The following is a 15,327-nucleotide window of genomic DNA, read 5'->3' on the forward strand; positions in this document are numbered from 1 at the left end:
AGATATTTCTATGAGCATTTTCTCAGGACCACATTGTCAATGTAGAGCTGAGCCGGAGCAGGTACCGCAGCTGCTTAAACTTAGGGGATAGATTTATCTAGGAGGGTCTGCTGCTGAATCAATGGAGTTCTGGCAGTGATTAATTTAGGCCAATAATTACTAAAACAAATGAAAAATAGCAGCCAGAGGTTATAGTACAAAATACCTGCCATTAGTATCTGTCATGATACAAGAAAGGCTTCTGAAGTATCTTAGAGCACGTTTGCTTTTCTTCCAGTAGGAGGGTACTCAAGAGAGGAGAGAAGATAAAGTTCTTTCTTAGACTGTAAAGAGGCTAGAAAGCTTAGCATACTTAAAATTGCTTAGCAAACACCAGCAAACTCTAGCTTACAGTAAGGCCATTTCTGTACAACCTGCTGCCACATTTGGCTTTGAGCAGGGAAGATGGTATTTCACAGAGCTGTTATTGGAGGTGGAGCAAATATGCCCCCAGGAGTCACTGGGCCACACACCGTGTAGTAGAAAATGTACGTTTGCAATGCCAAAACAAGGAGAGTCAAAGTATTATTTCATGGGATACAGCACTCCTCAGGCTTTGATTCTTCTAGTTGCACAAAAGATGCAACTCATTTGGTGTTCCAGTCAATATTTCTCGCTCCTGGGTGCTAACCATCTCATAAACACAACAGCCATCCTACATATATGTGTGTATGAATATACACATACATCCCTCCCCATTTATGCACACATATATAGTCGCCAGCCTGATATATATATATATACAATTGATATCTGTCTAATACATAATATGCTTATTTGAAATGCTACAGAGGGTGTCCCAGATGGTGCAGTTGCCTAAAAACTATTGTGAAGTCTCCTGTTCCTTTTTAGGTAATGCTATTCGTGAAAAGCCTTTGGAAGTAAAAGTGGAAGTGCTTGGAAGTAAAAGCAATATTTTATTAGTTGCGTGCAATTAAAAATGAAGATTTTCTTTGGATCCATGTTTTTACTCATCCCATTAAATGTTGGTTGCCTGGACACTTTAATCAGGATTATGGTGTCTAAAGAGATTAGTTAGATAACACGTCTTGTTAATTAAGGTGGCCTGTCCGCCAGACTTTTTCTGAAGGGCATGTGGGTGCATGAAGCAGAATGCTTTGGGGGACAAGTGACTGTGTGAGACCAAGGTCAGAGGTAGGATGCCGTGGGGTATATGAGAGTGCGAACATGAGTGTTAACATGGAAGTGCTTTTTAAACCAGTTGATTACAAAGGCACTAATACAAAAAATCGCAAACCCACAACACAACAGACATACTTGTATAGGAGTAATCACGTCTATTCATCTGCTATTCAACTGCTATTCAAATTATCTATGGAATCTGAAGAGATGATGGGCACAGAGTGCAGTAAAAAAAACCCAAGACAAACCAACCAACAAACAGAAAATTACAATGAGAAAGGTAATTTTAAAGAAACTATTAGAAAATAGCTAACTCATTTCTTGCTCTGAATAGTTTTGACTTGGAGATGTTTGCATTCTGCCAGGTACCATAATTGAGAGAGTTTCAATTGGATGCATTCAGACCCATTTACATTTTCTGTCTACTTAAGTCCAGAATTTTTTGACTTCCCAAGAACAGAGAACACAAAGAGATCCTGATCCTTTACTTAGAAGGAAGGACAGCAATTCAAGATTGTGGGATGAAACACAGCATAGTAGAATGTAGGCTGAATATCTAGATAGATGTCACGGTAGTAAGATAAATTAGACTGTAAAAGAGTCTGATGAAAGCCTGAGAGTCATTTAAACTAGAAAGAACAAAGCTGCCTGAACAATACTGTAGAGAACAACCCTATGTTCATGGGGAGAGACAGGGTGATATCATAAGTCTTTTCCATCATTTATTTTCTAATGTCTATAATCTCTAATAAAGTGTACTTCTGTGGAGAGAGGCCAATATTTTTAAGCCTAGGCACTGACATTTGGATCTAGTTTAAAGAAGTATATGTAATCAGTCATGGGGAACCTTTCCAAAACTCTAAGACATGATGCAAGAGGAGGTGAGAAGTTACTGTGTTGAATCGACAGACCGTGCTTGAAGAAGCAGGGGCTGCCTAGCGGCCTGTATCTGTATATAGGTTAGTCTTGCAGTGCTCCCTTTGCAGCTGGATCTATGTATTACCATACTAAAAATCATAAAAATTAGAAATAATGGGGTATTGGCTTCATGACGCTGACTCCGTACTGAATCCAAAGCTTCCAAACAAATGTACACGTGGATCTTGCAAAGCATAGTATGGTTTCAGAATATATGGAAGAAAGATTTTGTAACGCTGGAGTTTCATCCTTTCCACAGTTACAAGACAGCACATCCACATGGATACTGCATGACCAGTGTCATCGTGCTGTTAGCTGCTGCCTGAATATAGAACAGACATGAGAATGAGAATATCTAATAGCCTTGTAGCTTCTGCGCTTATAATATTACAGCAATATTTCCCCCTCAGATTACAAACATAGCAATTACAAGTACCAAAGGTAATATGTATTGCAGGAAATTGCATACAAAATTTACCTACGGTCTTTACATTGATTCTTTTCTGTTTTTAAAATAAAACCTAGCATAGAATCATAGAATCATAGAATTGTTTTGATTGGAAGAGACCTTTAAGATCATCAAGTCCAACTGTTGACCTAACTCTGCCAAGTCCACCACTAAACCATGTCCCTCAGTGCTACACCTACCCATCTTTTAAATACCCCCAGGGATGGTGACTCCACCACTTCCCTGGGCAACCAGTTCCCATGCATGATAACCCTGTCAGTGAAGAACATTTTCCTAATATCCAATCTAAACTTCCCATGGCATTGAGGGCCATTTCCTCTTGTCCTATCACCTGTTACCCACGAGAAGAGACCGACCCTCCACCTCGCTACAACCTCCTTTCAGGTAGTTGTAGAGAGCGATAAGGTCTCCCCTCAGCTTCCTTTTCTTCAGACTCAGCAACGCCACTTCCCTCAGGTGCTCCCCATGAGATTTGTTCTCCAGACCCCTCACCAACTTTGTTGCCCTTCTCTGGACATGCTCCAGCATCTCAATGTCTTTCTTGTAGTGAGGGTCCCAAAACTGGACACAGTACTTAAGGTGTGGCCTCACCAGTACAGAGGTACAATCACTTCCATAGTCCTGCGGGCCACACTATTTCTGACACAAGCCAGGATGCTGTTGGCCTTCTTGGCCACCTGGGCTCACTGCTGGCTTGTATTCATCCGGCTGTTGACCAACACCCCCAGGTCCTTTTCTGCTGGGCAGCTCTCCAGACGCTCTTCTCCAGGCCTGTAGCATTCATGGGGTTGTTGAGACCCAAGTGCAAGGCCTGGTACTTGGGCATGTTGAACCTCATACCATTGGCCTCAGTCCATAGATCCAGCTTGTCCAAATCCCTCTGTAGTGCCTTCCTACCCTCAAGCAGATCAACAGTCCTGCCCAAGTTGGTGTCATCTGCACACTTACTGAGGGTGCAGTCAATCCCCTTGTCAAGATCGTTGGTAAAGATATTAAACAGAACTGGTCCCAGTAATGAGCCCTGGGCAACGCCACTTGTGACTGGCCGCCAACATGATTTAACTCCATTCACCACAACTCTCTGGGCCCGGCCACCCAGACAGTTTTTCACTGAGAGAAGTGTACGCCCACCCGAGCCATGAGCAGCCCATTACTCCGGGAGGATGCTGTGGGAAAGGGTGTCAAAGGCTTTACTGAAGTCCAGGTAGGCAACATCCACAGCCTTTCCCTTGTCCACTGAGTGGATCATCGTGTCATGGAAGGAGATCAGGTTTGTCAAGCAGAACCTGCCTTTCATAAACCCATGCTGACTGGGCCTGATCATGTGATTGTCCTGTGTGTGCTGTGTGATGGCGGTCAGGATGATCTGCTCCAGAACCTTCCTTGCCACCGTGGTCAGGCTGACAGGCCTGTAGTTCCTTGGATCCTCCTTGTGTCCCTTCTTGTATGTGGGCATCACATTTGCTAACTTCCAGTCAGTGGGGACCTCCCTGGTTAGCCAGGACTGCAGATGAATGATGGAAAGTGGGTTGGTGAGCATTTCTGCCAGCTCCCTCAGTACCCTTGGCTGGATCCCATCCAACCCCATAGACCTGTGTGTGTCCAAGTGCTGTAGCAGGTCACTAACCATTTCCCCTTGGATTATGAGGGGTTCATTCTGCTCACCATCCCTGTCTTCCAGCTTGGGGGGCTGGTACCCCAAGAATAACTGTTCTTACTATTAAAGTCCAAGGCCAAAAAGGCATTAAGTACCTCAGCCTTTCCTCAGCCTTGGTCACTCTGTTTCCCCCCACATCCAATAAAGGATGGAGATTCTCCTTAGCCCTCTTTTTACTGTTAATGTGTTTATAGAAAGAATTTTTATGTTCTTTTACATCAGTAGCCAGATTAAGTTCTTGTTGGGCTTTGGCCCTTCTAATTTTCTCCCTGCATAACTTCACAAAACTTCTGTAGTCTTCCTGACCCTTCTTCCATAGGCCACAAACTTTCCTTTTCTTCATGAGTTCCAGCCAAAAATCTTTGTTTAGCCAGGCTGGTCTTCTTGCTCATCGTCTTGTCTTACGGCACATGGGGATGGCCAGCTCCTGTGTCTTAAAGATTTCCTTCTCAAAGAACGTCCAGCCTTCCTGGACTCCTTTGCCCTTCAGGGCTGCCTCCCAAGACACTCTGACAACCAGTGTCCTAAACAGGCCAAAGTCTGCCCTCTAAAAGTCCAAGACGGCAGTTCTACTAACCCTCCTCCTTACTTCTCCAAGAACTGAAAACTATCATTTCATGATTGCTATGCCCAAGACAGCCTCCAACCTTCACATCACCCAAAATTCTTTCTGTGTTCGCTAGCAACAGGTCTACCAGGTCACCCTCCCTAGTTGGCTTGCTCACCAGCTGTGTCTGAAAGTTATCTTCCACACACTGCAGGAATCTCCTAGACTGTTTCTTCTCTGCTGTATTGTATTCCCAGCAGATGTCTGGGAAGTTGAAGTCCCCCACGAGAACAAGTGGTAGTGATTGTGAGACTTCTCCCAGTTGCTTATAGAATATTTTGTCTGCCTCTTTATCCTGGTTAGGAGGTCTGTAACAGACTCCTTGTTGGCCTTCCCCTTGATTCTTACCCATAAACACTCGACCATGTTGTCACCATCATTAAGCTCAAGACAGTCAAAACACTCCCTAAGAAAGAAGGCCACTCCGCTGCCGCTCCTTCCTGGCCCATCCCTTCTGAGGAGTTTATAGCCCTCCATTGCAGCACTTCAGCACTCCAGCTGTGCATATCATCCCACCATGTTTCTATGATAGTGATTATATCATAGTTATCCTGATGTGCAATGGCTTCCAGCTCCTCCTGTTTGCTGCCCATGTTGTGTGCATGGGTGTAGATGAACGTCAGTTGCGCTATTGATCCCGTCACCTTGCGGGGAGAAGCCCTAATTCCTACCTGACTATTTCCAGGCACTTCTATTATTTCTAGACCATCAATATCCCTTGTGTCTTTCCCTACCTCCACTGGGATGGCAGACCAACATTGATGTACCGCCCCTGGGTGAGCCTAGTTTTAACCCTTTCCCCTTTCAAATATAGTTTAAAGACCTTTTGATGAGCCCTGAAATTTCCTGTGCAAAAATCTTTTCCCTCTTTTGAGCCAGGTGTACCCCATCTGTCGCCCACAGGCCCGGTGTTGTGTAAACCGACCCATAATCAAAAAAGCTGAAGTATGAGAAGAACATAATTAAAGAGAAGTACATTTGTCTTACCTAAAACTAATTGATTCTGTAAAATCTATTCAAGGGACAACAAACATACCCTCAGCCAGTCAAAGAAATGAAGACTTCCAGGCTATATATTTACAGTGGAATGAGATTATACAGTGGCATGGTGGAGTCTTGCAAAGCATTCAGCCCACACTCAGACAGCCAGGTAAGGAAAAGTTCCTGCCCATTACTTCCTATTTGTTGGCTTCAGCTCTTCAGAAACATGTACCCAACATGCAATAGAAAGCTGGGAAACTTTGATGCAGTTTTGGCCATTTGAATTTGGAGCTCTCTCTTCTCCCACTCATATCGGTATGAGCTGTACATTTATTTGAGGCAGTTATACAATATGTTTTTTCAAGTCTCACTCGTCGCACATGGATAATGCATATCTTACTTTATTTCTGAAATATCAGCTCTGAACCCCTGAGGAGACAGTATGAATGACCAGCACTGTTGCCAGACATGGCATTCACTGGGGGTCATGGCACCCATCATCTGTTCTGGATAAATCCTCTGCTGTATGACTCAATGGCATGACTCACACGTTACTTTCTGAAACAGGCTAACCATTCTCATCTTTATCTGGGTATTTCATTTGGGGTCATAATACTTTATTTTCAACTTAGTGAGCTACAAGTGCGAAGTTAGCATTTCACTGTCTACACACATTTATTTACCTAATAAAAATGACACAACTACATTGCTAAAAGTAACTCAGACAGAAAAGTGGGCCTCATCACCTCCCAGTTATTTAGTCTGAATTTATATCTTCATTATGAACATGCCAGATACCTTAAAAATTATTTGTTGTTTTGTTCTCACTTTTCCAGTAAAAGAGTAGCTCCAGAATCAAATACATTCATATATTAATGGGATTTACGGGTGTTTTTCCTAGTCAATCTGTCACAGCATAGCCAGCCACAAAATGCGTGCTTTTCAGTTGATCATTGCTCGAGAAACATTTAGCAGTTGACATATTTTAGAATGGAGAACCCCTAAATTCCCTCAGAAGTTCCAGCTGATAGAGAATACAGGTAAGTTGCTGATGCCAGACTCAGGGGACACTTGACAAACAAAATTGCAGATGTGAAGCCTGGACTGAGTTGCATGTGTTTCTTGTAAGCCTTTCAAAGGGTTGATTAAACCTGCTGTGCCTTGTGCTGTAGGCTTTGAGAGGTGCTTGAGTTTCAGTATGTGCTGGTGGCCTCAGCTTTTGTCTGAGGAAGGTGAGGAATATTTTAGCTTAATTTAACCTCAGATAGGGAGGTTTTCCTGTGTTTGGTGATGTGGTTTGGGCCACGTTTCTGGAATCTGGCTCACACAGAGTCAAGGGTGATTTCAAGATGTCACGATACATCAGCAAAAGTAATTAGAGAAAGAATGTGAGCTGGCACTTGCATTGATGCTGCCGAGTAATTAATGGCATAGCTACAATCTTTCTGGCTCCTGTAACAATCTGCAGGCTTGAGCCAGAGCTTCTGCTTTCCTTTCTGCCTGCCTGACCTTGAGTAACTATGCCATCCCACCCTTCTGAGCAGTTGCGGAGGAGACTGTTTTGGCTGGAATTAGACAGCCCCAGATGGTACTCTAATGCTCAACACCTGCTATGACTCCTTCAGCTCTTGTTATCTCCTCCGCAGCTTTTATGCATGCCTTTTCGCAGTGTGCTCAGTGGAGCAGGGAGGGGGAGGAAGGGAGGGAGACGGACTGTCGGGCTCCAGGCGGATGCAGGGATGTGGTGTTGGCTCCGTGCTTCACCCACACACCAGTTGCAGCACAGCCCTGCAAGCCACGGGGTGGTAGCTCCGTTCACTGAGTCATTTCTCCTGTGTGCTGGTCTAGGAGAGACGTAACACTCGCATCTCAGCACAAGCACATCGTCTGGCCACTGTGGCTCTTCCAGAACTGAAAGAGTTTTCGTGGAGGTTTTACCATCCTCCCTCCACGACTGCAGACTTTGAAGCCATTGCAACTGTGAAGCCCACTGTTCCTGGAAGACTGTTTATGAAACATGTTTATATTAGTTTTAATAAAAAGACCTCATCTATACAGCCCTTTCTTTGAACATCTGATACCTACCTGAAGGGTAGGTACATGGCTGAGTGTATCTTTTCCAATAGCTGCTGAGGACATGCCTGGCGTTACTGGCTCACAGAAGGAGACTGGAGTTGTAGCCCAGCTGCTTTCTGAGGTAGTCACAGGAAAAAAAGATTAGCTTAGTGGACTGGACTTGTGTTGTAATTAAAATGTACTATTAAATCAGGCTCCCCAACTGCTACTTCCTGTAGGGCAAATACAGATCCATGGCTGGAACTAGTAATTAGCAAGATGTCAATCTGGTCCTCCTGATAGACCTGATTTAGTGACTTGTGAAGGTCACCAGATTGATTTTATTTTTAAGGGGATATACATTTATCGTTTGTCCTGACCAAACAGTGGCAGCAGAGCTGGGCAGATCCTCAGATACTGCAAACCAGCATAGCAACAATGACACCATTTTACCCAAAATGAAAAGCTGGGCTAACCCTAAGCACCCCGGGTTTGGCATACAGCAGTTTGTGGGTGAAATGTGCCCTTGACCTCTGGACCTAACAGCAGTCTGAAAAGGAACAGGCTGTCCGCAGGCAGTCGTGACTGCCTCCCGTGCACATCAGCGAAAGAGTACCAATCCACACAAAAAAATCCACATTATTAAATAGCAATGAGAAAAAAAAGGGGGGGGGGCACAGGGTCAGGAGAGTGTGACACGCTTGCAGGACATCTGCTAAATTTTCAGCACATGTTGTCTGATCCCTTGCCAGCTGATCCAAGTTTCTGATTGCTCGAGACAGCTCAAACAAGTTTTAATCAATAAATTAAGAAATGCGTTCAGAAGAAATTTGGCACGAGAACTTCAGTTCCATCAGAAAGCAGTCATTGTCTGGTTTTACCATTCCCAGTACATAAGATGAGATGGTGTGTGAAATGGTAGAATATCTTACATAGACAGACCAATACTTTAGTATCAAGAAACACTAAAGTAACATGCTTCAAGATCTGCTGAGGGTAAGTCTCTTTAGACCACGGGGTTTGTTATTTTTGATCATTTTACAAATCCTTTATGGGAAAAAATATATTTCCTCCATACATTACAGCTCCAAATAAAATATTCTGCACAGACTAGACTGTTAAACAATATCCAGAGTATGCTTATATAAAATAGGAAAGCCATGAAAGGATTGTCAGGTGTTATTATTCCAAAGTCTCTATTTCATTTACCTCAAAAATTACTGTAGCATGCCATTTTAAGACAGCCATGTTGGATTTAATGAAGATTACTTGTTGATGAGCGTTGATACTGTATGTCACTGTGCAGACATACAAATGCAGAGCTCAGCTAGATTACGCTCTCTCTCTGAGATTCTTGCCAGGGTAAATTGCTGCCTCCCATCACTAACTACGATGCAAAAACGAATCCAGCCACTGCTGCAATAGAAGGTGTTTTGCTTTCCTGGAGAAGGCAGCTGGGCAAGCTACTTTTTCTTATCTTTCCTGACCAGGGTAAATTCCTGAGGCAGAGTTTCTCTCCTGGAGACAGGCATTGGTGTTGGACTGTGGTCCTAGAAGGAAGAGATTGTGTTGTAATCCTCTTTATTTCAGGATAAGTATGCGCTTGGAAATAGAGCATGTTGTACTCAGAATTCCATAGATGGGATCCATCTGGCTAAACTATGCTATGGATATTTATTTGCACTGTAGATACCAGTTTCTGAGCTAGTGACTCTAGAGTCCTTTAGGGTCAAGAGAAAAATAGGTGGTGCTAACACATAACTAATCTCATCCTAAAGCAAGTGTGAAAAGCAGGTCATGGCATCCTTAACATGTAGGAATGGCATCTTTAACATGTAGGACACATGAGAAATACATGAAATACGATTACACTTGGAGAAATAAGAATGAGTTCATGTACTTGTTTTACATGACTTCAAAGTGAAATGAAATCAGGTCCTCCTGAACGGTCAACACTAAAGCACTCATGGTCCTCCAGGGCCCCATGGTCTCCAGTCCCAATTGTGATGTCTCCACACACTCTTGTACTAAGACATGGATCCCATGAACTTCTATGGGAATTCCCATTGTTAAGAACTGACATCCGTGTGATGCCATTAACACATTTTAAAAAATTATTTCAAAGATGCTGTCAAATTACAGCCACTTTACCCAGGTCCAATGAAATAAAAAATGGTCTCCCATTTATACAGGCTTCTGCTTAAACATATTTCAATCACGTCACAAAAAAACCCACTATGATGACAGGTGATACAGGTTTGCCTTTCAATCAAGTTAAGTCATTTGAGCAAGATTAAGATTATCGGGAAGACTAATATACTTGAAGGCATGTTATCTGTTATCACTGAAGTCACATGTGAAATACAAGCAGCTCCTGGAAAGTCTTTGTGAATTTCCAGAACAGCTTGATAAAAGTTACCTTACATTTAGCTTACAGCCCAAGCCAAGAGAACCCTGTCTCTCTGGAGGTATTTCTTTCCACAGTTCCATACAAACTTCAACTTTTCACTTTGTCATGAATTCATTACGTTCAAGGACCTCAATATCTGAAGATAACTTCCACAGTGTCAATAGGCTATTTGTTGTCATGTGAAACTCATCTTCTTAGGGGTAACTTGGGCTTATGCCGGTAGATATCTGGGAGTTTCTTCTTATGCTTGTTCAGTTGCATAATTTTATCACATTTTTGGCATATGTTTTTAGTATTTATAATAAATATTGTGTTTATAAGTACATTATTATGCTTTTCACCTAACAATGATTTCCAATTTCTCAAATTTTTTTTATCAGCTGAGGGCATGCCAAAACCAGATTGCTTTCTTCTGCATTACTGATAGGTCTGCTAGCAAGCTCATTGTGGTGTACTGTCATTAGCATGAAGAAATATTTCTTAATTCTTCTGTGTATTATGCTAGCAATTTACTTTATCCAAACCTTTATCCAAGATTTACTTTATCGGACTGTATTTTGCTGATACCACTTAATGTGTCCATATAGCATGTTTGTATTGCTGTTTTCCCTCCAAGTTCTGTACATTTTAATTGGTGCTTTCTGTCCTTCCCTGTTTTTGGGGGTGATGAAAGTAGCCATACCTGTAAGTTCATTGAATAACTTGTTCAGTGCTCACTGGCTTGATAATTTAATTGGCTTTCAATATATTTGGAACACTTACAAAACAAAGCATACCATCTGGATCTAAAGCAATTTCATTTGTGGTTTAGCTTTTCAGAACATGAAGATGTAGAAACTTGCTAAAATGAAGGTGAAGTTGTCAGCTCTGAAGGCCAATAAGGCTAATTTGAAAGCATGCCTTTAGTTCATTAGATACCCTTGGTGAAGATGACTTCAGTTTTTTGGGTGCTTTTTTTTTTGCCAAGGTTTTTATAAATTGGAATGCCTCATGATTACATCCCTTGAAATGTGCTTCTGCTTGGTTTTAAAGTGCCTACTGTGGCTTGTTCTTACAACTGAGGCACGATGCATGCTACTTGCAAAATGTCGAGACGCTCATTTTTCTAGATGTTATATTTCATTTCATGATTGCCCTTGGTGACTGACACAACTAATACCTTGTACTAACATACCACCAAGTTACCAAACATTTTGATTCTCCTTCAGCATAAGACTTCTTGTTCTTTTTTTTTATTATTATTTCTTTATTTCATGGGTTGTCATGTTCTAATCTTTTTTATCTTATTGTAATGGTTTTAGTAGCAAAGCATTGGAATTACATGTATGTAATTCTGCATCTTTTAACCAAATGTTTGTTGTATTTTGATGGCATGTCTTTCTCTAAGTATCCTCTTTTGATTATCATAAGCTGCTGCTTATTTACTGTCTTGAAAGAATTCCATGAAAGTCATCATGAAAGAGAATACTTAGTTTATCTAATAATGGTTGGGCAAATCCTGAAATGCCTACCAAGTCCATAAAACTGCTATTTTTAATCTTCGCCTCAAGATATTCTCCTCAATCAGAGTAACTTCTGGATTTACGCAGGCATTAACAGCTTGCACGTTTGCATTCATAAATACAGGCTGGTGGTACGCATGCTGCAATGTGTATTCTAAAATAGTGATTTCAGTACTGAAAGATAGCTTATGTGCTCTTAATCAATAGCCTGAAGTTCCTGAAAGGGCAATGAAATAACTGAGTTAAAAGGAAAAAGTGTTAGTCTTTCAAAAGGGAAGAACATATAGCAAGTGCACCGACTGATCACAAATAGCTGTCTCTGTCAAGTACTTCCAACACCATGAACGTCTTCTTGGAGATCACAAAATAGCTATGTCATGATGAATTATGATATACACACTGTTCACTCTTCACTGAACTTGGCTGGCACTTAGGTCCTTCATTCCAGCTCAGAATCTATCCTCTTCAGATTAAAGAGCTGCTATAACTCACGGTTTGTTTAGAAACAGATTAATGATATCCCCCCTGTTTTCTCAGAGGCAGACTTTTTTCTGCCTAGTGTGAGTTATTAAAAATGCCTTGATGCTCTGGCTGAAAGATCAAAGCCACAAAATCAGCCAACTTTGACATAAACCAGATGCCGTTTTTTAGGTTCAGTTCCATTTGATATATGTTCTTTATCTACATGGTTCTACTGATAAAGTCACAGCATATGAGAGAGAAGAAAATTAAAAAGGCTGTGACTTTTGCATAGACTGTGCTATATTTGATATAACTGGAAAACAGCATAGTTAACAGACAAACAAAAAATTGGTTTTTTTCTTTCCAATCAGGCACTTACCTCTTTTTCACCTTTTGTAAACAACAATAGATTAACTGCAAAGAGATTACTTGAGATAATGGCATATAATTTCTTTGTCTGGCACTGCCGCACTGCATCATCACTGTCGCCATCACCATCATTGTAACTCTTCCCAGTTTGTGCCTGATATCCTTCTTCATTTGTGAATACTTTCATGTCACCTTTTCCCAGCGCTTGCCTGGAGTTGGTGTCAGTGACCCTAGCACCTCTGCTTTGGCTCGGCCTCTTGTCAGGCTACGTCAGTATTGCGAATAAAGCAGAGCTAGAGAATTGTCTAAACCAGGTCCCCAACTAGCTGCGCTCGCACTACACAGCATTTGGCCCTGGTGTCCTCTGGGTCCCACACAGTTCTTTTGGCCCATAGGATTATTCATTGTGTGCTTTTTCGGTTCTCAGTTCAAGGTATCTGAAATAACATGACCGCCGTTTTGCAAAGCACCAGTAGCATCACCAGTATGGAACTGAGGTGAGGATATAACAGCGACCAGGATAGGGTTGGAGGAGGAGGTAGGGTGGAGAAAGCCAAACCTTACACAGTGTTGACCATGCTGCCTAATAGATTCCTAGTGCAGTGCTGTAGATGTTGCCTTCTTCTGTGCTCCTTTTGTCCTGGAGCTTTGTGAATACATGCATAGTGCTGGCCTTAAAAGTAATAATTTATCTCTTTATTGCATCATAAATATTGATTTAACTCAGAAAAGAACCTCATCATATTACTTTTCCTTCTGTCCTGGCAGGTTTAGCTCCTAAATAGAGCTTTAAGCTGAAGTAATGCGTTGTTATTAGTTGGTTCCGGTTGCCAAACAGGAAACCATTGTCATTACTGTTTCATCCAAGTTTGCCCATGCTGCTCCAAAACAGGGTCTTCTGGCAGTGTCATTTGAGAAGACTTGTGTCTTGACATCCGAACCTCCTGAAGGACTCTACCACGAGTCACAGCTCCTGTCCTGTCCAGCCAGGCCAGCCTGCTAACATGGGTCTCTCCTGAATTCAGGACTGTACCTGCACCTTTACAACCGTCTTTCCTAAACCACATGGACATATCTGTTGAAATCTGCATTCCTCTTTCTTTTCATGCTGTGTTCGTTGCTCTGTAAAACCAAAGTTTTCCCAGGTAAGAATTTTTCTTGCTCATCGCTCTGTCTTGGTGTGCAGGAGGTGGGACGCCCACAGCTGCACAACCCTCCAGTCTTCTTTGTTTCTCAGGCTCTTCCTGTGCTTTCCGCTCATGCATGTGCACATTTCTAAAGTTGTACTGCATTTATTCACAGCATATGGTCAACCATGGGAATCCTCGCAGCCACTTGAAGCCTCTTCAAGGTGGAGGTTGACCAGAAGTGAATGGCGATGGGGGCTGTAGCTTTTCCCCCACCACTGGCACTGGTGGTGTGGTACAACCCCCTGCTTCACATGGTGTGGTGGGGTGGCAGCTACGTTGCTCTCCCATTTTGTTCACAAGAGCATCAGCCAGAGGGAGTGTGTGTTATTGAAAGTGGATTGGGCTAAGAGCATTACTTTTATGCTCCCACAAGGGAGGACGGAGGGTAAAGAAGAAAGTGTGCAGCCTGCAAAGCACACCTCTTCCCCTGCGAGCAGAAATTTTTCCTATAATGGAGCCATTACCGAAGCTCAATAAAATATAGTTAAGTGACAAATCTGCCTGTCTGTGTATGTTCGTAAAGAAAGAAAGAAAGCAAAAATACCCTTTTGAGAGAAATTATTCAGTGCCCACAGCAAAGCCACTAAAAGCAAGAAAACCCTTCCTGTGATTTCAGAAAATGCAGGTCTCTCCACTCTTCTGTACTGTCAGGTTATTTTGTGACAGCCCACTCTGCTGACATCTTGCCCATTGCTACAGACAATTTTTCTGGTCTGAGCGGTCAGTAATGAGAATTGCAAACTCTACTGGACAGGAGGCAGCTCCGTCCTCTGGCTGGGAGCATCTCTGCTCCAGGGCTATTCAGCTTCAGCGAAATCTGGGACAGATCACCCCATGGCTGCCTCTCTGACCTAGTAGTATGTGTCAACAAACAAATGTTTAAGAAAACTATGAGCAACACATTCCTCAATCTATTGCAGGGCTAGCATCAGTGCCAGTAAATTACACGCATGCAGAGTGAAGACAGTCAGACTTTAAGGGTCACATCTTCAAGGCGCTTTCAACTGACTGCTAAATCCAGATGCTGAAGTATTTGGTGCCAGTACTTTTATCTTTGCTTTCTTACACACTGAACTATTTGTGCTTACAAGACAGGATAACATTGCTATCATATTGACTGAAAAAATATATGTGTTTATAATCAGAGTAGATTTTTTTTCTGACTGAAAGCAGAATAATAGAACAGAACTTGAAACTTTAATTTTAAATTACTTTAAATTATTTTAGTGTCGGTTCTCTGCTAAGTCAAGAAATATATCCTGACGTCCCACATATCAACTGCACATACTTTGAAAATATTTTCACTGTACTAAAACTGATACATTGGTAATTCTTTGAATTGTTCATAGGGTCAAATCACATAAAAATAATCAAAACTGTTTGTGAGACACCAAAAACCTAAAGCATCTCTTAATTTGCAGGATGGATGTAGAAAATCTATAAAAGCCTTATGTGTGAGAAGTTTTTTAAAACTGCCTGAAATAGGCCAGCATCCAAGCTGAAGCTGAGGCGATGAAAGAGATTG

This window comes from Larus michahellis, chromosome Z (assembly GCF_964199755.1).
Source record: "Larus michahellis chromosome Z, bLarMic1.1, whole genome shotgun sequence".
NCBI lineage: Eukaryota > Metazoa > Chordata > Aves > Charadriiformes > Laridae > Larus > Larus michahellis.